General features: G+C 49.1%; 2 pseudogenes; one reads left to right on the top strand and one right to left on the bottom strand.

The window, feature by feature from the left end:
• LOC131093377 (uncharacterized) overlaps positions 1-25,608 on the bottom strand; it is a 1,138,058-nt pseudogene that overhangs the window by 23,817 nt on the left and 1,088,633 nt on the right.
• Positions 1-25,608, top strand: part of LOC131093378 (zinc finger protein 208-like) — a 496,041-nt pseudogene that overhangs the window by 206,318 nt on the left and 264,115 nt on the right.

The following is a 25,608-nucleotide window of genomic DNA, read 5'->3' as shown; positions in this document are numbered from 1 at the left end:
GGGATTTTGGAGTCGAAGCTACAGAGGGTGAGAAGCCAACTACACTCCCACAGAGAAGGAAATCTTGGCTGCCTATGAAGGAGTCCAGGCTGCCTCAGAGGTGATTGGCACGGAAGCACAACTCCTCCTGGCACCCCGACTACCGGTGCTGGGGTGGATGTTCAAAGGAAAGGTTCCCACCCCGCACCACACCACTGACGCTACATGGAGTAAACGGATTGCTCTTATCACACAGTGTGCCCGTATTGGAAACCTGAATTGCCCTGGGATTTTGGAGATAATTACAAACTGGCCAGAAGGTGAGAACTTTGGTCCTACTGATAAAGAGCAACAAGAACCAGTGACACGGGCTGGAGAGGCTCCTCCCTATAACCAACTGCCCCCAGAGGAAACGCACTACGCTCTTTTCACTGACGGTTCCTGTCACATCGCAGGGATGGACCAGAAGTGGAAAGCAGCCGTACGGAGCCCCACACGACAGGTGGCAGAGGCTGCTGAATGAGAAGGTGGATCAAGTCAACTTACAGAACTCAGAGATGTTCAGCTGGCCCTGGACAATGCTAAGGGAGAGAAATGGCCAAAGCTCTACCTCTACACTGATTCATGGATGGTAGCCAATGCTCTGTGGGGATGGCTGGAGAGGTGCAAAAAGGCCAGCTGGCAGCGTAGGTGTCATGGTTTGATGCTGGCACAATGCCAGTGCCCCGATGAAAATACATTCTCCCTGGTGTCTGCTGTGAGATGTGACCAGGAATAAGAAAAGCAGGCCCCCACTCAGAAATAAAGAAAAGAAACCTTTATTAACTAAACTACAACTCTAAGTAACAAGAAACACACAGGGAAAATGAAAACTTTCCAAAAACATTTCCCCCCCTCCACAACAAATTTCCAATACATCTATCCCCCAAATCACCAACTCCCGGTCCATCACCACCCTTTAGGTAATCAATTCTCAGTTCATCAAGGGGAAAGGAGTCCTTGTGCCATAGGCTTCCCCAGGAAACACCGCTGAAATCTCATGTGTTTCCACGTCACTCGTGGCACCACCTGCAGAACATCTGCCATTGTGACATCTTCCTTCCATGTCCAGTGCTCTCACCACTGCACATGGACCAGAGCTGCTTCTAGGGTTGTCCTTTTAAGGATGCTTTGTCCCGTTCCAAAAAGGGCACAGTCCCACCTTTGGGACACCTGTGCCCCCCAAATTTCACTCCCTGGGGCCCCGGGGTACCAACAATGAACCCTCTTGGCTCTGAGCCATTGCCTCCTCCTGGATGCAGTCTCTGTGTCACAGGAAACATGGTTCTGTCCATGGCTACACAAGAAAAGTCCAGCTAAGGCCACTCCATCATCTCTTCCCACCTAAGATTATTCTCTACTCTCCTGACATCTTTCACTTGCCCAGACCTTCACACTTGCACATTTTCTTCCTCCATTTCATCTCTTATCTCTCTTCTAGGAAAGGTTAATGTTCTGCAAAGTTTTCCTTGTCCGAAAAAGGGTTAAAAGCTCGGGCTCTGCCCACCCAAAGCTCCCACAGCTGCCGGACCCTTCTCTGCCAGCCGGGCTGTGCTGCCAGCACAGGATATCAAATTTCACGGTGGCACAGGCGCTCTGTCTCTCTCTGTCTCCTGGGGGGGAGGTGTGGCTGCCCGATGCCTCTCGGGGCTCTTCCACCCTTCCATCCTCGGGCCAGGCCTACCTCACCCAGCCCCAAACCAGCCAGGAGCTGGGCAGGGGAGGCCCGACCTGCTTCCCTCGCTGGAGCCCTAGAGAGCTTCCCCCGGGAGTGCTCTGCTTTTTAACCCCTGAGTTCTCAGAGGCATATCCAATGTCCCCAGTGGCCAAACCAGGTGCCAGTATTCAAATGTGAGCACCTATTGGCCTGACCACTTCATATCCCAGAAAACTAACTTCCTCTCAAACCACGACATCTATATAATCTCAGTCCAGTTTATCCCAGTCTGTAGGAACCCAGTCCATTTGATCCCAATCCATATTTGATCCCAGTCCATATTTAATCCCTGTCCATAGTTTATCCTAGTCCATATTTGATCCCAGTCCATAAAATCTGTCATATTTGATCCAGGCCATATTTGATTCCAGTCCAAATTGATCCCAGTCCAAAGTTGATCCCAGTCCTGATTTGATCCCAGTCCAGTTTATCCCAGTCCACAGTTGATTTTAGTCCATATTTGATCCCAGTCCATTTTTTATCGCAATTCATACTTGATCCCATCCCGTGTTTGATCTCAGTCTATATAAGCTCAGTCCAGTTTATCTCACACTGTAGGATTCCAATCAATAGTTGATCCCAGTCCATATTTGATCCCAGTCCATATTTGATCCAAGTCCATATTTGATCCCAGTACCTAGTTGATCCCAACCCCTATTTGATCGTAGTCCATGTTTGATCCCAGTCCGTATTGCCCTGCACACATTCCAAAAGTCTGCAATTCCAGGTCCCAGCCAGGAAAAGATGTTCCTGCCCTTGAAGGGAAATGGAGCAAATTCCTACAGAGACATTTCCCTGCCAGCCTTCAGGACTTCAGCTCCTGGGACTGGGAACTGAAATAGTAATTGGGAAATAAAATAATAAATAATCAGGGGAGGGTCTGTGGGGACATCTAAATCAGGGCAGGGGTCAATTAAATCAGGCAAGGGGACAGCTAAATCAGGGCAGGGGTCAATTAAATCAGGAGAAGGGGAATTAAAACAGGGAAAGGCTAAATTAAATCAGGGGAGGCGTCAAATAAATCAGGGAAAGGTCAGTTAAATCAGGGGAGGGTCTTTGGTGGCAGGGGTCAAGTACATCAGGGGAGGGGTCAATTTAATCAGGGGAGGGTCTTCGCTGGTCACTGGGGCAATTAAATATAGGGAGGGTCTCTGGTGGTCCATGGGTCCACCATGGAGACACTGAGAGAGAAACAGAGCAGGCAAAGAGAGGCAGGAGAGAAAAAGGGACACAAAGACAAGGAGCTGAGAAGGCGGCACTCTGCAAACAGAACTGCAACAGACTGAACATGAACGGGAGAGAAATCAGTAAGTCTCAGAGTTTTTTTTGCTGTCAAATACATCCCACACACCCAGCCCCACACTATTTCCATCCCACCACTCTAATTGAGATCCGACAACTCTAAATCACTTCCCAACCTCATGTCAGCCTGATGGCTGCGGAATCGAGTGAGTTTGGCATGGGATTGAGTTTTTTGAGGTGGGTTTGAGCTCTTTTTGGGGTAAGATTGAGCTGTTTTCACTGGGATTTGAGTGGTTTGGAGGTGACAGATCCATTCCTCTTGGCTTTTGCAGTGCAAAGAGATGGAGAATAGAAAAAAATTAAGGTGAAATTAAAAGTAGAAGCAGCCAGGTGTGTTCTCAACATGGATCACAGGGAATGTGAGTGACCAGGGCTGTGCCCAAAGTGCCTCCTCCAGTGGGGGATGGAGCTGGAGCAGCACACGAAGCTCTGCCTGCACCCGGGGCACTCGCAGGGCTTCCCTTACCGGTGCCTCTGTTGGTGTCGGGTCAAGTGAGAGCTGCTGGAGCAGCTCTTCCCACACTGGGGACACTCGTAGGGCCTCTCCCCAGTGTGGATGCGCTGGTGTCTGATGAGGTGGGAGTTGCACTTGAATCCCTTCCCACAGTCGGGGCAGCGGAAGAGCCTCTCCTCTGTGTGAATCTGATAATGCCGGAGGAGAATGGAGCTGGTCTTAAACCTCTTCCCACACTTGGAACACTCGTAGGGCCTCTCCCCAGTGTGGGTCCTCCGGTGGCTGATCAGGCTGGAGCTCTCTCTGAAGCACATCCCACACTCGGAGCACTTGTACGGCCTCTCCCCAGTGTGGATCCTCTGGTGGCTGATCAGACTGGAGCTCACGCTGAAGCTCTTCCCACACTCTCCACATTCATAGGGCTTCTCTCCAGTGTGGGTCCTCTGGTGCTGGTTCAGGTGAGAGCTCTGGCTGAACCTCTTCCCACACTTGGAACACTCATAGGACTTCTCTCCAGTGTGGATCCTCTGGTGGCTCATCAGGTTGCAGTTCCACCGGAAGCTCTTCCCACACTCCCCACACTCGTAGGGCCGTTCCCCAGTGTGGATCCTCTGGTGCACAATAAGGTTGCAGTTCCACCTGAAGCTCTTCCCACACTCCACACATGTGTGGGGCTTCTCCCCATCATGGAGCTGCTCATGGAGCACCAGCTCCGAGCTCTGACTCTGTCTCTGGCCGCCTTCCCAGCCCAGGCTGGCTCTTTCCCCCTCAGATCCCCACCAGCTGCGTTTGCAGCCTCTCCTCGTGCGGCATCTCCGGGGCTTTTCCTCCCCGTTGGCTTCCTGCGCCGTGGAGCCACTCAAAACGGCCTCTTCCACCAGGTTCTGCCGCGGGCATTTGTCCTCCCTGCTCTCCATGCTCAGCTCCTGCTCTGGGGGAGGAAGGACAAGGACAGGATGGGATTTGCCTCTGTGCCACAGGCAAGGGCAAGGAGATCCCCCAGGGCTGAGCTGCAGCCGGGGCCGTGCTGGGCTGGGAGATGGAGCAGCACAGAGGGGAAAGGGGCACTGACTTCCTCCTCACCTGCCTCAGTGTCCCGGGGCATCTTCCTCGCAGCCTCCCTGGGGCTGGCAATGGGAAATCCTGGTTTGGGGAAAACAAGGGATGAGCGCGTTTGTAGGAGCACTGGGGGATAGGACAGTCGGGACAGATAGAGACGAGAGATCTCTGCAGCCAGGTCGTGGAACTTGCAATTTATTGCAAAGGGCCTGGGTGCAGGGCCCTGCTTGGAGCTGCCAGGCACAGCTCGGAGAAGGCCCGAGAGAAGAGAGGGGTAGAGGGGTTAAGAAGGTAAAAGACTAAGACAGGCAAGAGCATAATAGAGCAACGTTCCGATTATAACACAGTAAATTTTCTTCTGTGTTGAATATCCTATTTCTCACCAACCAATCTAGTACAAGATACAAATGCTACAGAATTTACATACATTGTGTAAGAATCATTACATCACCATACTCTGTTACATTTTACACCCTAAAAACTCCTCTTTGGACCCCTTCTATTGAGCTAGTGGGGTCTGCTCTGACCCTTGGACCTGTCATCAAGCAGAGGGAATTGTTTCATCAAAAGGGGATTACCTTCAGTTGGGCCACACCATTGTTTTCCAATTGTTCACTAACTAAGGTATCTCAGATCTTGCTTTCATTTCAGTCTTCCTTACACTTTCTATATTCTCAAAATCTTTTTCAAGACAATCATATTTAGAAGGCTTTCCTGTTTCACCTTCCCCAACACACACTGAGTTTGAAAGTCCCTTTTCCCCAAGTCCATGTCTACAAGTCACCGGCCACCTCGGCTCCAGAAAAACCTCCCAAACACCAAGACTCAGCCCTGAAAAAGCCTCCCAGGAGTTCCCCATCCCTGGTCCCTCCCCTCTGGTGTTCGGGGGTTCCCCCCTGTCCCAGCTACTCAGGGGTCACGCTTGGACTGGGGGTCCCCCTTGTTCCTGGTGCCCACCCTCCCCAGGCTGCTGGCAGTCCCAGCAATGCCAAAAGCTCCCCCTGCTTCGCTCTCCCCATTTCGGGATGCCGGGGCTGTTTGGGCTCCCGGGCTCCCTTCTCCCCTCATTCTCTGCTCTGGCCTGCAGCGGCTCCAAGGAGTCCCCCCTGCTCTTCTCCAGGCTCTTGAGGCTCCCGCCCATGGCGCCGCTCCCCCCTCTCTGGGCTCCCCACTTTGGGCTCCTGGGGGACACAGGGCTCTGCTCCTCCAGGCTGCCTCTGCCGACAGCCGCCACCGCCACCCTCGATGTCCCCCCAAGGGGCCTTTTCTGCTCAGCCTGGGACTTCTTCATTCTCCAAACATCCCCCCAAAAACCCCAACCCAGGGACCACCCGTGATATCTGGGCCGAGCTCCCCCTCCCTGCTCACCGGCGCGATTGGGGGGTGATCATCCCACAGGTGGGGGCTGCGAATTCAGGCAGGGATCGACAGCGTGGTTCCCTCAGCTCAGCCTCCATCTGCCTTTGTCCCTTCCTCCCCACTCCTCCCCTTCCATCCCCCATCCTCCTCCCCCTCTGTTTTACCCCCACCTCCTTCTCCTCTTCCATCCCTCCCCTTCCATCCCATCTCCTCCTCCTCCCTATCCCCACCTCCTTCCCCTCCTTCCATTGCTGCTCTCTGCCTTCATCCCTTCTCTTCCATCCCTCCCCCTGCTCTTCCTCCCTAACCCCACCTCCTTCTCCCGCTTTGTAATGAGTTAATGTCTTAGTTTGTTCATCAAGTTGCTAAAGACTATGTAAAGGGGAAAAGCCAATAATAGAAAAACCACAAAGAAAGATGTAACAAGCTAGTATGTTGCAAGATGAATATAACGGGCTAATATACTGCAAAATAAATGTCATAAGGCTTAAACTGTAAAATGTTAGAAGCTAATATGTTGAAAGGCGAAATAAGCAATGTATAACTATACATAGCTATGTGCCTATTGTTTGCCGAGGAGTAAGGGGCAAGGCCCTTGACATGGGTAGCGGGCCTGCTATGATTGATAGCACAATATTTGCTTATCTGCTCAGTAAGCTTAAAGTTCCAGGAACCGGACCAACCATACCAACTAAGGAAAGGTTGACCGTGGGGCAAGAAGTGAAAGAATACCAGCCTTCATCCTCGGTCCACCGAGAGGCAGACTACGACCGCCTAGCAACAGGAGGAGAATGCACAGAGTACTACCCTGAGAGACATGCCAACCCGGAAGCAGGACTGTATATAAACCCCACGAAATACCAGAAGCGGGCAGCAGTTGGCGGAGCGGAGACTCCCCTGTCGCCCAGCGCTGATTTGCTTTTTGCCTTGCTTGCTGTAATCAATAAAAATTCTTAATCTGATTATACTCACTCAGCAGATTGTCCACTCCAATTTATAACACCCTTCATCCCTGCCCTTCCCTCCCTCCTCCTCCTCCCCCAGCAGCAGCCACACCCTCGGTGCCCCGTTCCCGCAGCCCTCGCAGCCCGCGGCAGGAGCGGGGATGGAGCCAGGACAGGTCGGGATGGGCAGCGCGGGGCTCTCGGCTGCTCCAGCCACTGCGGGCGGGGGGAACCCGGCCCGGGCCAAAGGAGAGGCAAACTGGGCAAACTGGGGGTTGCACATCCAAACTGGGCCTTGCTGGGGACCCTGCCTGGGCACTGCCAGCCCTTGGGGCTCCTCTCGGCACATCCGCCAGGGGGGAACGCACACAGGGCTGGGGGATCCCAGCAGTGGCAGCACTGCCAGGGACTGGGCTGCACTTGGATCATACTGGGAGTGACTGGGACTGTACTGGGCTTGTACAGATATCATACTGGGATCATACTGGGAGTGACTGGGACTGTACTGGGCTTGTACTGACATCATACTGGGATCATATTGCCATGCCAGGGCAGACTGTGATCGCACTGATGGACACTGGGATTATACTGGGAGTGAGCAGGGGCCTGCAGGAGGCAACTGAGACCATGTTAGGGTCAAATGGGATATAGTGGGAGTGACTGGGATTATGCTGAGGATGACTGGGAGCAGCTGTGAGTAACTGGGATCATGGTGGGAGCAACTGGGAAGAACAGGGAGTGACTGGGTGCATGCTGGCAGCGAATGGAAACTGCTGGGCTTGTACTGGGATGAACTGGGATCATACTGGTGGTGACTGGGATCATACTGGCAGTGAGTGCCACTACTCTGAGGCTGACTGGGAGTGCTTGTGAGCAAATGGGATCATACTGGAAGGAACTAGAAAGATGGTGGAGGGAACTGGGGTACCCTGGGAGATACTGGGAGTGACTGGAAGGAAAAATGAGGGTGAAAGAGAGGAACTGGAACCATGTAGAGCAAAACTGGTTTATTCTGGCAGAGACTGGGAGCACACTGGGCTCATATTTGGGCCATACTGGGAGGGACTGGACTAATACTGGGAGGAACTGAGTGTCACAGTGAGCACTCCCTGCACATCATCCCCCATACTGGGCCTGACTGGGAGCAACTGGGAGCAAATGGCATCATACTGGGACTCACTGAGTTGATTGAGGAAGCAACTGGAACCATGCTGGTGGCAGCTGGGACCATACTGAGAGAGACTGGAAGTAGGTGGGATTATACTTGTAAAAAATGCATATTTTGTGATTGGGTTATCCCAAATATTAAAATGAATATTATATGTCTTGTGTTAGAAAGTACTGCTGTATTAATTCTCTTAAGTAGTGAGTTGAATATGGTTTTAGGTTATTAAAAAATGTTAACATATAAACTATGCTTGGTAAGAGACTTTTTTTAAAGAAAGGACTTGGAGCGAGATAGCAGCCACAGGATACCTAAATCTTTCAGAGAAAAAGAATTGATTGCCCTTTTATCAGAAGAAATGAACTTCTTCCTGCCTCAAAGGCGCTGTTAGGATTCAGAGGCAGAAGCTGGCACTGACCAGACAGAATCCTGTGTTTGGAGTTATGCATCATGTATGAAGTGTATGAATATGCAACAGGCTATTGTTCTTAATGGTTAATCCCGTGTTAACCGGTGTCGTTTTTCAGGCTTGTGCTGCCCAGAAAAAGGTACCCGGACATCCGTAACTCTTTGTATTTATTGTCTCATATTGTCCTAATTTGATTTCTCCAAACTGTGATTACTCTAATTGTATTACTATTTTTCATAACCATTTTATTACTATTATGGTTTTAAAATTTTAAAAGCAAGTGATTGGCGTTTTTCACAATTTGGTAGCAGAGGATGGTTACTAACACCTCGCTGCCAGTGCCTTAGGAGAGTCAGAGTGGGGAAGGCGCGCCCTGCCCCATTGGCAGCCTCGCTCTGTTCCCCCTGGGGTGACCGACAGACGCAGGTTATGGTTGACAAAAGGAGACAATAAAACAAAGAGAACGGAAAAAGGCTCCCTACAACCGCGGTAATTGGCCCCCTAAGAGTAGTAATGTGCATGAAGACCCCTGGGAAAAGGGATTGGTAAGTATTTCTCAGGGGGGCAGGTACAGAGGGATGAATGTGTGTGAATGAGAGGAGGGCTGGTTGTGCCAGACCTGCCAAGTGAGTGCTGGAGTCTCCCAGGCTGCGTTTCCGACTTTCCGCGCTAAGTGGCCAGGAAAGAGATGAAGTGAATGTTAACAGGAGTGAGAGAATCCCCCGGGGTAACTGGGACTGGGTCTCAGAGAGGGGCTGGACCCCTCGGAGGAAGGGAGCAGGAGTTTCCGAGCCCAATCCACTAGGAAACGGGACAAAATGGGCCCTTAAAAACCTGCTGGGTTGAGGGATAAGAGTGTCGCAGACATTTCTTCACAGAAATCCTTTCGGATTTCTGTGTCTTCTGGAGACCAGAGGCCTCAGAAGAAAAGGTAAACAATTATTATCAGATGCTGTGGAATGTAACAGGGGTTTCTTGATTGGCTCATTTTCTATGTTTATATTTAAGGGCCAATCACCAGTGCAAGCTAGGGGACTGAGTCCTTGGGCTAAACTTTGTTGTACATTCATTCTACCTATTCTTAGCCTAGCCTAGCTGCTCTGCAAACCTCTCTCTATATTCTATTTAGCATAGTCTTAATGTATTATATATGATATCTCAATAAATTCAGCCTTCTGATTCAAGAAACAAGATTCACCGTCTCTCTCTCACCAGCAGCGACCCACTCAGGCGCAGTAATACCAGAGTGCCCAAGAGCATCCAGAATTAAAACCTGCTGGGTTGAGGAATTAACATTCCAAGAGCATTCAATGTTGTGCAAAATTCTACTGGATTGAGGATATGCTCAAGAGCATCTGGGGTTGGACAGCACAGCTGGGTTGAGGGATATGCAAGAGCACCAGGACTGGCCAGAAACACCTCAACTTGTAATAGTGATGTGAAAGTGTATGGTAGAGATAATTAATGCTATTAATGTATAAAATATTGTAAACTCCACACTAAGTCTCTTGACCATCCTGGCAGGGAGCAGTGTCTTATTCATATACATCCAGTTCCTGGACTTGGTTGAGATAAACATCAGGGTTTTTAATGAAAGAATAGAAGCTTCCAGGGCGATAATCGCTGGCTTCCCTGGGTCACCAAGTCCAGCCAAGAGTGATTAACGCCTCGTCGATTACAGCTACCAAGAATATCCACAGCGCCACCCTGATGCATGTGAATGCTGACTTCCCCAGGGTCTACTGACAACATCAGACACCGGGACTGAGTCTTTGTCCACCTCTGTATAGGTAAAGATACGGTTATGCATGGGAAGAGACACAAAGAACATTTGGTCATCTCTGCCTCGAGCAGAATAAACTGTAAAAGAACTCGCTGTGTCAGGCAGCATTTGTGAACAGGGGGAGACTGACATTCGGAGCTCAGATCCGTGTTCACCCAGCACCGAACCCGGGCTCGACGCTGACCCTTGGCTATGCTGGTTTTGACAACCGAACTTCAGTCACACAGACAAATTAATAAATCTTTGCTAAATTTTCTTATAAGTTTGGCTCTCGATTTGATCATTTATAACAGAAGGTACCTTATTGTTGTCTTGTTGTGTGTGAGAGTGAGTCACACACAAAATCAGCCTCAGCTTCTCGGGGGGTGGGAAGGGGGGCTGTGGAAGGAGGAGTGTGTGACCCACAAATAAGCCATTGTTCTCCTGGGCGTGTGGGGGCTGTGGCATAAGGTACAGGTGACCTGCAAAGGGGCCATTGTCCCCAGGGCGTGTGAGGGGGCCGTGGCTAAAGAGTGTGAGTGACACACAAATCAGCCTCACAGGTGAACGGCACCGGAGGCAGCAGTGTCAGGGCCCTCCCAGGAGGCCCGGAGATACTGAGACCCAGAGGCCACCCCAAGGTGAGGGGGGCCACAGGGACCCGCGATTCTCTGTCAACAGGGATCCACTCTGTGTCCTGAGGGTGGGAAAGAATGTGTGGAAGAGAATGGGAAATAAAAGTGAGTGAATGTAGACAAATGAAAGTAAAGTAATGTAGATTCTCTATTTTGAGCTTCACTATATCTCCTTGGAGGGAGGTGTATTGTACTGAAAGTAGTGTGAGAAAAAAGATTTTTATTTTTGTGCGTGTTGTTGAAAGAAAAGCGATATTTAGGTTGTTAGTGAAAGTGAAAAACAGAGGCAGAAGATGAATAGATAAAATCTTGAAAAATGAGACAGAAAACCAGTAAGTTGGATACAGGGAAAAAAAAGGAAAAAAAATAGTCCTTTGGGAGTTATGTTAGCTAACAGAGATAGATCTCCTTGCAAAAGGAGAAAATACAGGGTATGTAGTAGTCGATGGGAACAACATGCAAACTATGGAAAAAGGGAAATTAACCTTAAACTAGTAAGCTCAAACTTGTGAATTATATACTTTAAAAAGAGCACTAGAATATTTAACACAAAATAAATGAACTATATATACTGTTTTAAGGTATGCCTTTAGAGTAGTACATACCTTTAAAAATTTTGGAAAGGAAAAAGATTACTTAATTCAAGAAGAAAAGGACTAGTACATGAGGAACTTATTTTAGAGGTTTTAGAGGCATTGCAATTACCTAAAAGAGTTAGCTATAGTACATATTAGGGAACTCCAAAAGAGAAAGACCCCAGAAAGAGGAGGAAAAAATTTGGCAGATCACAAAGCTAAGGATGCAGCAGAAAATGGAGCTGAAAGAGTTATGTTAATATTAACTCCAAACGAGGAAAAACTGGAAATTCCAAAGTTTAGGGAAGCTGAGAAAAAAGAATTAAACAAGACAGGAAATAAACAAGATAAATCAGTGAAATGGAAACTTCTTGATGGAAGACAATTACCTAATAAAATGGACTTCTAGGAAAATATTAGAAGACATGCATTAGAAAACCCACTGGGGTACTCAAGCTTTGTGTGATCATTTTTTAAGGAACTGTGGGTGCACTGGGATTCTTGGATTTAGGATGTATCCGTAACTTGCCAAAGGATAAATAAAAAGGTGATGAGAAAAACAACATTAGGAGGTCATGACTTAGCTGGTTGGCCATTTCAAAGTATCCAAGCAGAAGTCTGGATTTGTTAGGTGTGGTAGATAGGGTCAGGCGCTCGGAAAATCTCGTGATGTCACGGAAAGCAGCAGGATTCCTCTCTCCCTAACGCCTAGTGATAAGGGATCACCCAAGCATGTAGTCCCCCCTAACATTAGTAACTTTCTACTCCTTATTAACCAATGACAGTAAGGTAAGACCCCCTGACGTAGAGAAAAAACTTTCCCGAGTATAAAACCCGACGAGACGGGACAATAAAGGCCTTTAGACCGTCCACCATATTGGTGCCTGCATGCGTCTTTGGCCCGAGTGTCCCTGGAGAGTTTGGGTCGCCGTGCCGTTTTCTCGGAACCAGGTCGCCTTGCCTTGCATCAGAAGGCAACAGTTAGGGTCTGTGTTTATTTGTAAAAAAACCCCATTTAATCTAGAAGAAATAGAATATGCCATATGTTAGACAGGAGATTTCAGGAGAATAAAAATTTCTGAAGTATCAGAATGCCCCGAGAAAAAACAAGAAAAGAAAAAGGGGAAATGAAGCAGAAGGGAAAAAAGAGGAAAAATCAGAAAGACAGTGGGATCCTCTGCAGGTCTTGCCCCCTCCGTTCGCAGCCCAGGGGCCTGTCCCGGGTCCCGGCTCGCTGCCCGCCTCAGCTCCACCTGCCCCGGTTTCCATCCAAGGTGCGGCCTCACTGTCCAGGGCAGCTCCACCTGCCCCGGCGCTGTCGCTCAATTTGTGTGCCCTGCTCCCACTGCCTGGCCCGCGGCCGCTCTGCCGGCCATGCTGGGGAAGATGGGGGTTGCTCTGTCCTGCCGCCTGCTCCGAGGTCACCGCGCCCACTGCACCCAGGGGGGGTCCCAGCCATCCCATCCCCGGCTGCCCTGCCCGTGCCACCTGCACTGGGCATCGCCGCTGCTGCCGGGCTCTCCCACCTGCCTTTGCTCTGCCGGCAGCTGCCGGATCAGCCGCCATCAGCCATGTGGGGGCTACCCACGCTCCACCTCGGGCTCCACGGGAAGATCCCCCTCTGCCGATTCCAGCAGCAGACCCTGCCCACACTGCGACCGAGCCTCGGCGGGATATCCTCCCCTGACCCCGTCCTGCTCTGAGTTGCGTTCCCTTGGTAACCACAGCTCCGGCTGTTCAAGGAAACTCTGTCTCTCTAGGGGAAGCACCTTATCGAAACACTAGGAACTCAGTTAAAAGACAGCCCTCTCCAAATTCTTTCTCAAAACACGGGAGAAAGTCTATAGAAGGGATAACAGTGAAAGAGTTAGATGAAGGGATTGCTCTATTCCCGTTCAGAGAGGTTCCCATGGGAGGGATGCGCATCACAGACAGCAGCACCCTCAGGACCAGCAAGTCAACCCCTTGATGCACATGGATTGGAAGGGCTGTCACAGCTCCCATCACACCAGGGACCCTCCACACTGCAGCCCTTGAGAACATTCAGGTGGGTGTGCATTGAGAGGAGGCATTTCCTGATGGACACAGGGGCCTCTCAATCCACTCTAAATCTTAGCCTGAAGGGGGACAATAGTAAAGGAATGTTTTAATTTTTAAGGGAATGAGTGGGAAAGATGAGCAGGTATGATTTGTTCAACCACTATTAGAAGCTGTGGGGGATAGGTCAGAAATAAGTGAATTGCTTTTTCTTCCTCCTGTGATTGTAAGTAACTAGGAAGGAATTTCAGAGCTGGATTTTAATACTGTAAAAGGGATACAGAAGCTAGTTCTATTCTACTTTTGTGCCAAAATGTGACAAGGCCCATGCTGATGTGAACCTCAAAGTGTGGGCAGCCCCAGGGAAACAGGGAAAATTAGATATGGAGCCTTTACAAATTACTGTAAAGCAACCAGGACAAGGAATACCCTGTTCCAAGAGAGGGAAGGAAGGGCTCACATCCCTGTATTGAGTCTCTGTTAAAGGCAGGGCTTTTGGAGCCAAGGATGTCTCTCTACAACACTACCATCCTGCCAGTCAACAAACTGGATAGATGGACAGGAGGAGGAAACACAGAATTTTCAAGTGTTAAAATGAAGATTAACTGAGGCGGCTGGCCTGAGCCTTCCAGACAGGGAAAAAGAATTTGAATTACAGGTGGATATTAAACAGGGTCTTGCCAAAGGAATTTTTGTGCTAAAATATTTAACCCTATATAGGATCTCCTATAGTTCAAGTCTGGCATGAAGTTAAAGCTCCGACAACCAAAAAAGCCTCTACATGGATGAGCAGGGCTCGGTTATTACAGTATGAAACTTGTTCAATGGTGCAGGAGGATTTAGAACTGAGGACAGGGCAAGGGTTTAACCCAGCCTCCTGTCTGAACAGCCTGAAGAGGGGCTGGCAAGGAACCCAGGACTGCACTCAAGGGACAGAGCTCCAGACCCAGGCTGGGACAGACTGATGATGGGACATTCCCTGGCCTGAGGGAGAAAATGTGGTTGTGGCTGGCTCTGCAAGGGCAGCAGAAGGGAAAAGAGCTACAAGACAGGCTGTTATTAAGGAAGGGGAATCAGACACAGCGCAGGGCACCGCCCCATGCTCAGCTCAACCCACGGAGCTGTCGGTGCTTGTGAGATCCTGGCACTGAAATGCCCTGAGCAGGAAGGCTTCAACATCTTCTGCTGTCCCATGGCACCTAACAGGGGGGCAAAAGCAATTCTCACTGCTTCAGCAACCACTGGAGCAGATATCAAGGCACATTCTCCCACAGGAAGCTGGGCTGGCACAGAGCCTGCCCTGGCACTTTGCTGCTGCCAACACCCAGCCAGGACATCAGCTCCTGCCTAAGGAGTGCAAAGCAGCACCACTGGTGGCCAAGGGGCCCATGCCAAGTGTCCCTGAGGCCAGAAACAGCCGCCAGCACAGCTCAACACGGGGGGACCCCTCAGCCTGGCCTCAAGTGCTCTGAAGCCCCGGAGATTTGCACTTCCCGCCCGCAGCAGGAGGATGGGAGGCCGCCCCTGAGCCTGCCCTGAAGGCAACGCAGCAGCAGCCAGGGCTCCACAGCGGGCCAAGCCCCTGCGCCTGCCCACAGATCCTCGCCTGGAATCCTCTGCAATCCTGGCCACCCTCCTCTGCCATCTCCAGCCCCTGGGGCCAAGCCTTGCTGCCACTGCTGCAGCTTCAGCGCTGGCTGGGCCTGCACTGCGACAGCTGCTGGGGAACACCAGGGCACAATTCCACTCTGGGGCTCACTGACACCCACACTCTGGGCTGCCTGCCATTGCACTGCTGCAAAACGTACCGAGTTTGGTTCTTCTAAATCGTCTTTCTCTGCTCAGGCTTGGTTTGTCTTTGCCTTGGGGAAAGGAATTTTAAAGCTTTTATTTAAGGGGTGTTACACCACTCAATGGAGATGAGTTTAACACCTGAACAGACTGGGAACAGCACAAAAGATACCCACAGAGATAACGACCAGCAACAAAACATCAACATTGCCCAGCAGCAGGAAGAGAAGCTTCATTCCAGGCAGCCTCCAGAGGAGCTTTAGAAATGCAAATGAACACTGCTGGGCAAAGTGTGGACAATGCACCTGGGTCTCTTGCCCAGGACAGGAATTGGGCTGATTCCCTCTGCCCCTCACCCCAAGCTCTGCCTGCTGGCACTGATGGAATTTGCACAGCTCAAGGCAGAGCCCAGGGGGAGGATATCTGACCCTGCAACACAAACGGGTGAAGCTGCAAAGGGAAACAGCAAATGGAAAATGTTGGGAAAACTTCACTATAAACAAATGGAGGGAATCATCCCTCTGCCCACTCCAACATGTGCTGTCACTGTCTGTGTTATGTAGGGTATATTAGAGCAGTGGGGATTTTTTACTACCAAAAATTCAGGGAAATCAGTTGGGAATCCAAGGATTTGATGATTTAATTAGAGAAAGGCAGTCAATTGATGCAGCCCTGGCTGGACAGAGCGGCCAAAAACAGGGAAAAGATGAACGGCCAGCAGAACAAATCCTACAACACCATGGACCAGCCCCTGGGAACTCGAACCAATTGATATCAGGAGCCACAGAACCCATTTCTCATTTCAATGGCATCATTAGATTACAAGCTGCCCGCGCAATAATAACCTAACAAACATCTGCAGCTCCTGACCTTCCTGCTGACCAATCCACTGAAATGAAGAACACAACACTTAACCATGGGATGAGATTAGATCATCTTTTAGCAGAAAAATAAGGGTTTGTGGAAAATTAAATGTCTCAAACTGCTGTTGGCAAACAGATGACAAAGGAAACGTGGTGAAAAACAAAACAACAACGGAAACAAGAAAGAAGCTCATGTATTGGTGCAAACGTGAAAAGGATGGGAATGGGACACGGTTTTGTGGCTCCCTGGCAGACCATGGGTTAAACCAATGCTGTTTCTCCTCTGATGTGCTACTGCAACTCTCATCTTTTTACCATGCTCCACACCTTGAGAGTGCAGCTCATTCAGCAGCTGAGTGAGGGGCCAGGGACTTGTAGATAAGGAAGTAAGGGACGAAATCACCAGCTTCAATAAATGTTACTAATGAACATGGACTGCTGCTCACAGGAAGACCGGCTAAATTCCTGAACTTCCAGAAGAACAAGGATTTAACAGAGCCGTGAATATCGGCTGTTATACAAAAGTCGGGGCGCACATTAACGAGGACATGCAGTTGGCAGATGGGGAGGTCTGAACCTTCCGAGTATCTCAGCCAGGGGGCAAAGGGAGAGGGAGATGAGGCCGGGAAAATGAGGATAAAAAGGAGGCTGCAAACTACAACAATGGCAGAGAGCGCACGGCAAATGCCCCACGGCCTCTCCCTCTGCCCAGCAATAAAGTCACTTTTACAGGACTCCTCTGTCTCCTCTACACACAGAAACCTCTGGCCACGGCAATTTCCCCGCACAGCCCCGGGCACGGGGCAGCCCCCTCTGTCCCAGCCACAGCAACCGGGCCGAGCCAGCACTGCTCCGGCAGCGGCTCCTGCCGAGGCAGCGGCCGCAAGGAGACCGCGGGCAGCCGCTCCCGCAGCGCCCTCACGCCAGTGGCAACACGCGCCGGACACGGCACAACGAACCTGCCCGAGCCCCCTGCCGCCCCCGAGGCCCGCAGCCAGCCGTGAGACCTCGCACAACCCAGCACGGCTCCCACCTGCGCTGCGGCCGCCTCCGAGCTCCGCCGCCGCCGCCTTTCACAGGCCCGCACACACGCTCCAACAATGGCGCTGCTGCCCAGGCACGGCCGCCCTCAGCCCGCCACCGGGGCCCGGCTCCGCCCCGCTCCCACCAATCAGCGCGCCACAACCACGACTGACGGCACCATCGCCCAATCACAGCCAGGGGCGGGCTCTGCACGCGGCACAGCCCCACCCCGCGCTCTCCGGGCCCCCGGGCTGCGTGAGGGCAGAGCCGGAGCTGAGGAGCAGCCCTGGAACGGGCCCGGACCCGAGGGGAATGAGCTGAAAACACAAACAAACTTCTCCGCAGCTCCCGCCACGGCTTTCCCGGCACTGCGGCTCCGGTGGCTCCGGCTCCGAGGAAAGCTCTCAGTTTTCCTACCCTAATTAGGCGCATTAGTGCACCGCTTTAATTTACCGCAAGAAAAGGAAATCTGCCCAAAACTCTGTGGATGAGTGGGGGAAGGGAGCGATTTCTGACAGAAAACTCCCAAATCGCCGACCAGAATAATGAGAACTAAGTGAAGACCCTTAAATCCACTTTTCCTTCCATGCCTCCATTGTGAAAAAGGCCCATCACTTAAAAAAAATAATTTAAAGTTTAATAGTAATAAAATTGTTGTAAAAATAGTAATATAATTAGAGTAATAAAAATTTGAACAATTGAGATTAGGGCAATACGAGACAATAAGAAGAAAGGTACAATAAGAAGAAAGGTACGGAGGACCGGAGGATCGGGTACCTTTTCTGAGCGAAATAAGCCCGAAAAAGGACACCCATTAACAGAGGATTAACCCTTAAAAGCAATAGCCTGTTGCATATTCATACACCTCATACATGATGCATAAATTCCATTCAAACAAAGGATTCTGTCTGGTCAGTGTCAACTTCTGCCTCCTAATCCTCAGCGGCGTCTTCATGGCTGAGCAAGGCGGGAAGAAGTTCGTTTCTTCTGATAAGAGAGCAGTAAATTCTCTTTCTCTGAAAGATTTAGGTGTCCTGTGGCTGCTATCTGGGGCAAGTACCTCATTCCTTTCTTTAAAAAGTATCCCACATACATTGAAATAAACAAGGACCAGGAGACTTCTTCTCCTTTTAAATGCCTTCATTAATAGTGATCAGCTCAGGATTGGGCAGCTCGACGGGTCTGCAGCGTCCGTCGTCTTTCCCAAGGCGACTCAGAGGAGGATATGCACAGCTCTGTCCACCAGGGGCAGAGATGGGGATCAGATCCTCTTGGGAGCCTTTAGGGCCTGCTGATTCCGTTAGATGGTGCCCCTCCCACTCTGTCAGCTTGGTCTCACCGCCGGGGTCAACTCCCATGGTCAGGGCGAGAGGCTCTGAAGGTGTTCCGCGTCTCTGCAGGCTCAGCACTCGGCTCCTCACGTCCAGACATCACTCCAGTCTCTCAACTCTTAGGTGGCTCGTTGTTTTTGGGGTTTCTCCATGAGTTTGGAGATGGGGGTCCCACAAAGCATTCTGGTCTTGCGAGTCACTTTGCATAACCCCCCCCACCTTCTCAGGTGTCTTCCCTATTCTGAGAAAGGTAAAACTTAGCTTCGGGCAAGGTCCCCACCCAGGAGAAGGGCCATTACCTCGCCCCAGCCAGGGCTTTTACTAATACAAAAACAACCATTAATGACAACGACCCATGATTACAATAACAAAGGCAGCAGCCCAGCAATAGTGGTAACTTTTTCTCCCAGAAAAAAATATTAACCGAATTTTTCTTCATAACAGTCCCCCCTCTTTCTTTGATCGAGCTTAAATTCTAAGCTTGCATCAACTCACAATTTTTTTGTTTTGAATCTACTATAAATCTCTTGTGCACTTTGGTAATCATGGTTACTTAACCTTGTTACTTTCCTTGGTTTCTTCAGGTTGGTCTGCACGGCCAGTACTATTTTACTAAAACAGATAAACAGGCATAGTAAAAAGAGCAATCCTCCAAGTATACAAACAGTGAGACAAACTACCTTTTCCCATACATCCTTTTTGAAAATCTTTAGGTTCTCCCACCCACTGGGATCAAGTGTAGGAGTTTGATCTTCATTATTTACACATGCTAACCTTTTTATTTTGTTTGAAATGTTCCTAATAATTGAATTCTTTATTTTTAATACTGCCTGGAGCCGGATAACTTTGTTTAACATAGATATTGGGATCTGAATTTGGCTTTTACAATTTTGGATTTTCTCAATTTCTATTCCACTTTGCTTGTTCTGTTTAATTTCTCCCAAATCATTATATATAGGAACTCCCAAACTTGATCCAGTTTCTTTGGGTAATAAGAAAATTGGTTTTATCACTCTAGCAGTGCAGCTGCCAGACAAGATCAAATCTAGGGGTTTAAGGCTTCCCTGAAATGTGTTCCAAAAGGGGTTTATCTCTTTTCCAGTACACTCATATAAATACTTGCAACAAACAATTTTTCTTACCATTTTCACCATTCTTTTGCTTTTTACTAGATCTGCTGAGCTTACTTCAGCCGCATCACATTCAAAGCACAACCAGGCTTCCCCTATAGAGCACTCTCCTAGGAGTGGCTGCCTAAAAGTGGCAGTATTGTATGCTCTCCAATACACTCTCTTATTTTTCTGATAAAGGACCAATTGGGAGAGGTTAACACAATCAGGGTTAGAACTGATGTGGACTCTCGACCAGGAGCTCACTTCTTCCTCCTTACAGAGGGGTTGGTAGCATTCATTGCACGGCTCAGCTGGGCTCCCCAGAGCACCACCAGCAATCAGAGCCATCAGTACCACCCTTCCCAAGAGTCCGGTATGGGTCATCTCACACAGCCTGCCTACCCGGCCTTGCCTCTTGGGGAATTTTACTGAGGAAAAGCTTCCAAGCTCTTTAGAGTCCTTTCTACCCATTTCTCTGGTTAAACCTCTCTTGGTCTGTTCCCTACCAATTTTGGCTTCCCCCAGGGGAGTGTTCTGTAGAGGATTAACCTGGAGTCTTTAGAAATAAATTGGGGAACTTAACCAGAATTACTTATTTATAGTCTTAAACTATTTACCAACATAGTTTACATGGAACAGTCTTAAAACATTTTAAGCAATATTAGAACTCTGATACCAATTTTTTTTTCCACACAGTTCAGTCTTTTTGACTCTTCCTTCTGAGAGTCAGCTTTAAATCACAGTATACCCAGGTGAATTAACTTGTGAAGCAGATGAATCTTGTCCAGGGCCGGGGGGTGAGAGTGATGTGGACTCTGGTCCAATGCCAGAGGGAAAAACTGGGACTCTGGCCCAATGCCAGAAGGACAAAGGGGTGGAGTCCGGTCCAATGCCAGAGGAAGAATGGGGTGCAGTCCAGTCCAATGCCAGAGGGAAAAAAAACTGGTGTTGAATCCTGGTCCAATGCCAGGGGGTGAGAGTTATGTGAGTTCAACCTTTTCCTTTTGGTCTGCACAGTCGAGTTAGTAATGAAGAGTACCTGAAACGGGCTTTCAAACACAGACATTAGTGGTCTGCAATTTAATGATTTTATCAAAACTCAGTTTCTCTGTTTAATGTTATTGGTTAATTTCTCTTTTTCCATAGCTTGCATGTTTCTCTCATCAACTTCTACATACTCTGTATTTTGCAAGGAGTTGTATTTCTCAGCTAACTTAACTCCCAAAGTATTTTTATTCCCCTATTTTTCTGTGTATTTAATTCACTGGTTTTTCTGTTCTATTTTCCAAGATCTTATCTATTTATCTCTTGCTTCTGTTTCTTACTTTCACTTACAGCTTAAATACTTCTTTCAACCCCTTACACTTAATTTTTTTTTTTTCTTACACCATTCTTCTACACAATACACTTCCCTCTAAGGAGATGTGGTAAAACTTATAATGCATACCTCTATTCTAATTTGTCTATATTCATTCTCACACATTCCTTCACACCCTCAAGACCCAAACTGGATCATTATTGCTAGAAAATCACTGTGGCTCCCCTCACCTTGGGGTTGGCCCACAGGTCTCAGTATCCCTGGGCCTCTTGGAAGGGCCCTGGCTCTGGTTGCCTCTGGTGCACATTCACCTGTGAGGCTGTGTGCGTGTCACTCACGCTCTCGCAGCTACGGCTCCCTCACACACCTGAGGAGCACTAGTCTCGTTTGCAGGTCACACACACTCTTTGGCCACAGCCCCCACCTGCCCTGGGGACACAAGCCTGGTTTGAAGGTCACACATACACACACTTCAGCCACAGCCCCCACCCGCCCAGGGGACACAAGCCTGGTTTGCAGGTCACACATACACACACTTCCACTGCCCCCTTCCCACCATCCCAGGAAGTTTAGGCTGACTTTGTGACTCACTCTCACGCACACAACAAGACAACAATAAGGTACCTTTTACTTTCACATCACTTATTACAAGTTAAGTATTACTGGCAGTTTTGGTGCTATTGGATATCCTTTCTACCTAGCTGTTTTTGTCTAACTTCAGATGTTTTTCACTATACTATACTATACTATACTATACTATACTATACTATACTATACTATACTATACTTCTTAGTACTTTGTTGAGACAGGACTTATCTGCTCCTGTATCTACTCAAAAATTCTAATTCTTCATTTAAGGGTCCCACTTCAAAGTTTACCAAGGGCTCTTCTAGATGTTCCATCGGGTCCCCTATAGTGTAAAGCCCCTGACCCTCTAATCGTCACCTTTAAGGATCTTCCCTAAATTATCTTGTTCCCTGGCTAATGCCGCATCGAGACTGAGCTTTCTACAAAACCTCCTGACGTGTCCTGCCTTTCCACAGTAATAGCAATGTCGCTCTCTCAAAGGGCCTTGAGGTGTCTCCATCCCTCTTGTACCTGACAGTACTGACTTATCCTTGCCTCCTCCTGGTGGTGGACCCGCCCACCCTGCACTTTCTCTAGCTACAGCAACCGTGATCTTAGCCTTGGCCTTTGTTTTATCTTCCTCCCTCCTTAAATACACCTTCAATGCCTCTCTTAATAACTCATTTATGTCCTTCTCTTGCCAATCTTCCATCTTTTCCAGTTTTCTCCTTATATCAGGCCAAGATTTGGTAACAAATTGGACTTTTAGCAGCATTTGACCTTCTGGGGTGTCTGAGTCTATTCTAGAGTACAACTGAAAGCTTCGCCTTAGGCGGTTAAGCCAGGCAGCAGGAGCTTCATCCTTCTCTTGTGTACCCTCAAATGCCAATTGGGTGTTAGTTCCTTTGGGAACTGACTCTTTGATCCCCCGTATTATCAAAGACCTATATTCCCTCATGGCCTTCCTCCCCTCTTCCTGGTTAGGGTTCCAGCTGGGAACCGTTAGTGGCAATTTCTGTTCACCTGTTGGCACCTGGGGTCCTGGACTGTTATCTTTCTCCCATATTCTTATGCCAGCTGCCCTTATCATCTGGACCTCTTCTGGGGAAAATAATATACTCAGGATGGAATTCATCTCCCTCCAAGTGTAGATATTTGGACCTAGAAATTGATCCACTTGGTTGGCTATGCCCACTGGGTCCTCAACTAAATGCCCCAACTCTTTCTTGAGTCCTCTCACCTCAGAAGCAGTTAGGGGAGCATTCACAAAGCCAACACCTCCCGCTACTCCTCCCATAGGAACCTCTCTGAGGGGAAAGAGTCTCTCTGCCTTGGAGGTCTTGGATCTGGTGCTACAGTAAGGCCCATCTTCAGATGCCAAACTACTTAGAGGGTTCTCTGGGTTACCCTGAACTCTCTGCCCATCAGCAGGTGTATTTGCTGATAGCTGTTTATCGGGCGAGGAGGCATTTGTGTCCCAGGTAGAAGGAGGTAAAGGGACAGCAATAGGAGGGGGAGAAGAGCCTGAGTAGATATTAAGCGGAGCTGGAGAAGGGGTGGAGAATGCAGCAGGTGGAGTAGGCACTTGTGGTGGTGCAGAAGGAACTGGAGGAGATACTGGGTTTATCATAGCTGAAGCTGAAGAGGTAGAAGGAGGAATTTGAGCAGGTGGTAATGAGATGGCAGCCAGGGGAGGAACCGGACCTGCCATTTGAGGTGCTTGAAGAAGAGGATTATAAGGTGGAGGGGCAGAAGGAGGCAAATAATCCAGGGGGTCCCATCTTTTACTAGTTCTATCATCCCCTCCTTCATTCCCCTCTTTCTTCCTCTGTACCTTACAAATTCGCACCACTTCATCCCCAACAGCGCTCTTTAACCAGCAAGCCACATACAATAATTGCTCAGGATCAGTATCTCTTTGAGCTGTCAGATAATTATTTAATTGTTGGCACATCCACTTATCCTTTGTCCCACACCAAGGCCATCCTCCTTGCAACTCTAATTCTGACCACGCTTCCATACAATAATGGATCATTTTCACTTTATCTAATCCCTCCGTGGCCTCTATAGAATCCCATTTTACTAACAGTTCTCCTAAGGGACTACTGGGATGTATATCCCTCAGTCTCTTGCCGGTCTTTTTACTATTACAACATCCCATTTTTCAGGTCTCAATAAAAAATCCCGAAGGTGCCTCTACTGACCGGGAATTTCAAAAAACCTTGTTTGAGGAGCTACAGCCTCCTCCACTGAACTTCAAATTTCTGCCTGATGCTCAGGACTTTATACTGAAACAACTGCCCAATCTCTTGATTGCCCAACTTCCCAACATCAGGTCTTACATCTATCGGGACTTGAACACACGAAGCCTCGTCCAAGAATTCGGGTCATGCCTGACTCCCTCAGTCAGGAAAAACAACTGCCTGATTTTTCAGTTCGTCTCCCACTCCCGCCACCGAGTTTCTCACCAGTCCAGTGCTCCGGTGCTCCTCTGCGTCGCTGCTCCTGAGCCGATCCCTCTTGGTCCTGGTAGCCAGCTGTCCTCTGAAGATCCAAGATGGCCAGTCCTGAGTCCTCTTGCGGCATGGCTATTCCGGACGAGAGCCCCCAGCTGAAATAAACAGGGCCAGGAGACTTCTTCTCCTTTTTAATGCCTTTATTAAAAGTGATCAGCTCAGGATTGGGCGGCTCGGCGGGTCTGCAGCGTCCCGTAGTCTCCCAGGGCGACTCAGAGGAGGAGGATATGCACAGCTCTGTCCACCAGGGGCAGGGCTGGGGGAATCTGGTCCTCGTGGGAGCCTTTATGGCGTGATGTCCCCGTCAGATGGTGCTTCGGTCCGGGTCTCGCTCCCTCCCAAACCTGGCCCGGGGGATCTCGAAGACAGGGGATCAGGGTGAGGAACGATGAAGGTTTCCCGCATCTCTGCAGGCCTAGCGCTCTGCTCCTCACATCCAGACATCACTCCAGTCTCTCAACTCTTAGGTGGCTCGTTGCTTTTGGGGTTTCCCCGTGGGTTTGGAGTCGGGGGTCCCACAAAGTATTCTGGTCTTGGGAGTCATTTTGCATAACCCCCCCCCCCACCCTCTCAGGTGTCTTCACTATTCTGGGAAAGGTACAACTTAGCCTCGGGAAGGTCCCCACCCAGGAGAAGGGCCATTAACTCGCCCCAGCCAGGGCTTTTACTAATACAAAAACAACCATTAACGACAACGACCCGTGATTACAATAACAAAACACACAGAACTTGGGCAGGGCCAGTGATCTGGCTGCCTCTTTGTAACTTTTTCTCACAAAAAAAATATTAACCGAATTTTTGTTCATAACAATAGGCTCTAATTTTTTGGGGGGGACAAATACCATCTGGAGCCTGTGATAACTTTAAAAAGTGGGTCCCCAAGAAGAAGAATTGGAATTTGTAATAGACACAGGGGCAGAGAGAACCTGCCTGTTAAATGTTCCAAAAAGTTATAGTGTAAGCAAACATATAGTGAAAGTAACCGGGGCAAAAATAGAAAGTTTTACATTTCCAGTCATTAAAGATGTGGTAATTGAAGGAAGAAACTAAAATTTAGATGGGAGATGTGTTATTGGTCCCAGGGGTGAAATAAACGGGGCCAAGAGCCTTCTTCTCCTTTTTAATTCCTTTATTATAAGTGATCAGCTCAGGATTGGGCAGTTCGGCAGGGCTGCAGTCTCCCGTCGTCTCTCCCAGGGCGACTCAGAAGAGGAGGATATGCACAGCTCTGTCCACTTGGGGCAGGGCTGGGGATCAGGTCCTCGTGGGAGACTTTAGGGCGTAATGATCCCTTCGTTGTTTTTGGGGTTCTTCCTGCACGTTTGGAGTAGGGGTCCCACACAGCATACTGGTCCTTAGAGTTATTTTGCATATCTCTCCCCTCCAAAGTCTTTTCTCTTAACTGTTCGGGAGGTACCGCACCCTTCACTGTCTGAGAGAAGAGCCATTAACTCGCCCCAGCCAGGGCTTTTACCGATACAAAAAGAACTATTAACAACAACGACCCGTAATTACCATAACACAGGCAGCAGCCCAGCAGTAGTGGTAACCTTTTTCTCACAGAAAAAAATCAACTGAATTTTTGTTCATAACAGGGGCAGGTAGCAATTTATTGGGAAGAGTCTTACAAGTGCAATTAAGAGTAAGAGT

Source organism: Melospiza georgiana, chromosome 25 (genome assembly GCF_028018845.1).
Source record: "Melospiza georgiana isolate bMelGeo1 chromosome 25, bMelGeo1.pri, whole genome shotgun sequence".
In the NCBI taxonomy this organism is placed as follows: domain Eukaryota; kingdom Metazoa; phylum Chordata; class Aves; order Passeriformes; family Passerellidae; genus Melospiza; species Melospiza georgiana.
The sequence above is the reverse complement of the archived record's forward strand: the minus strand, read 5'-3'. Positions and strand labels throughout refer to the sequence as shown.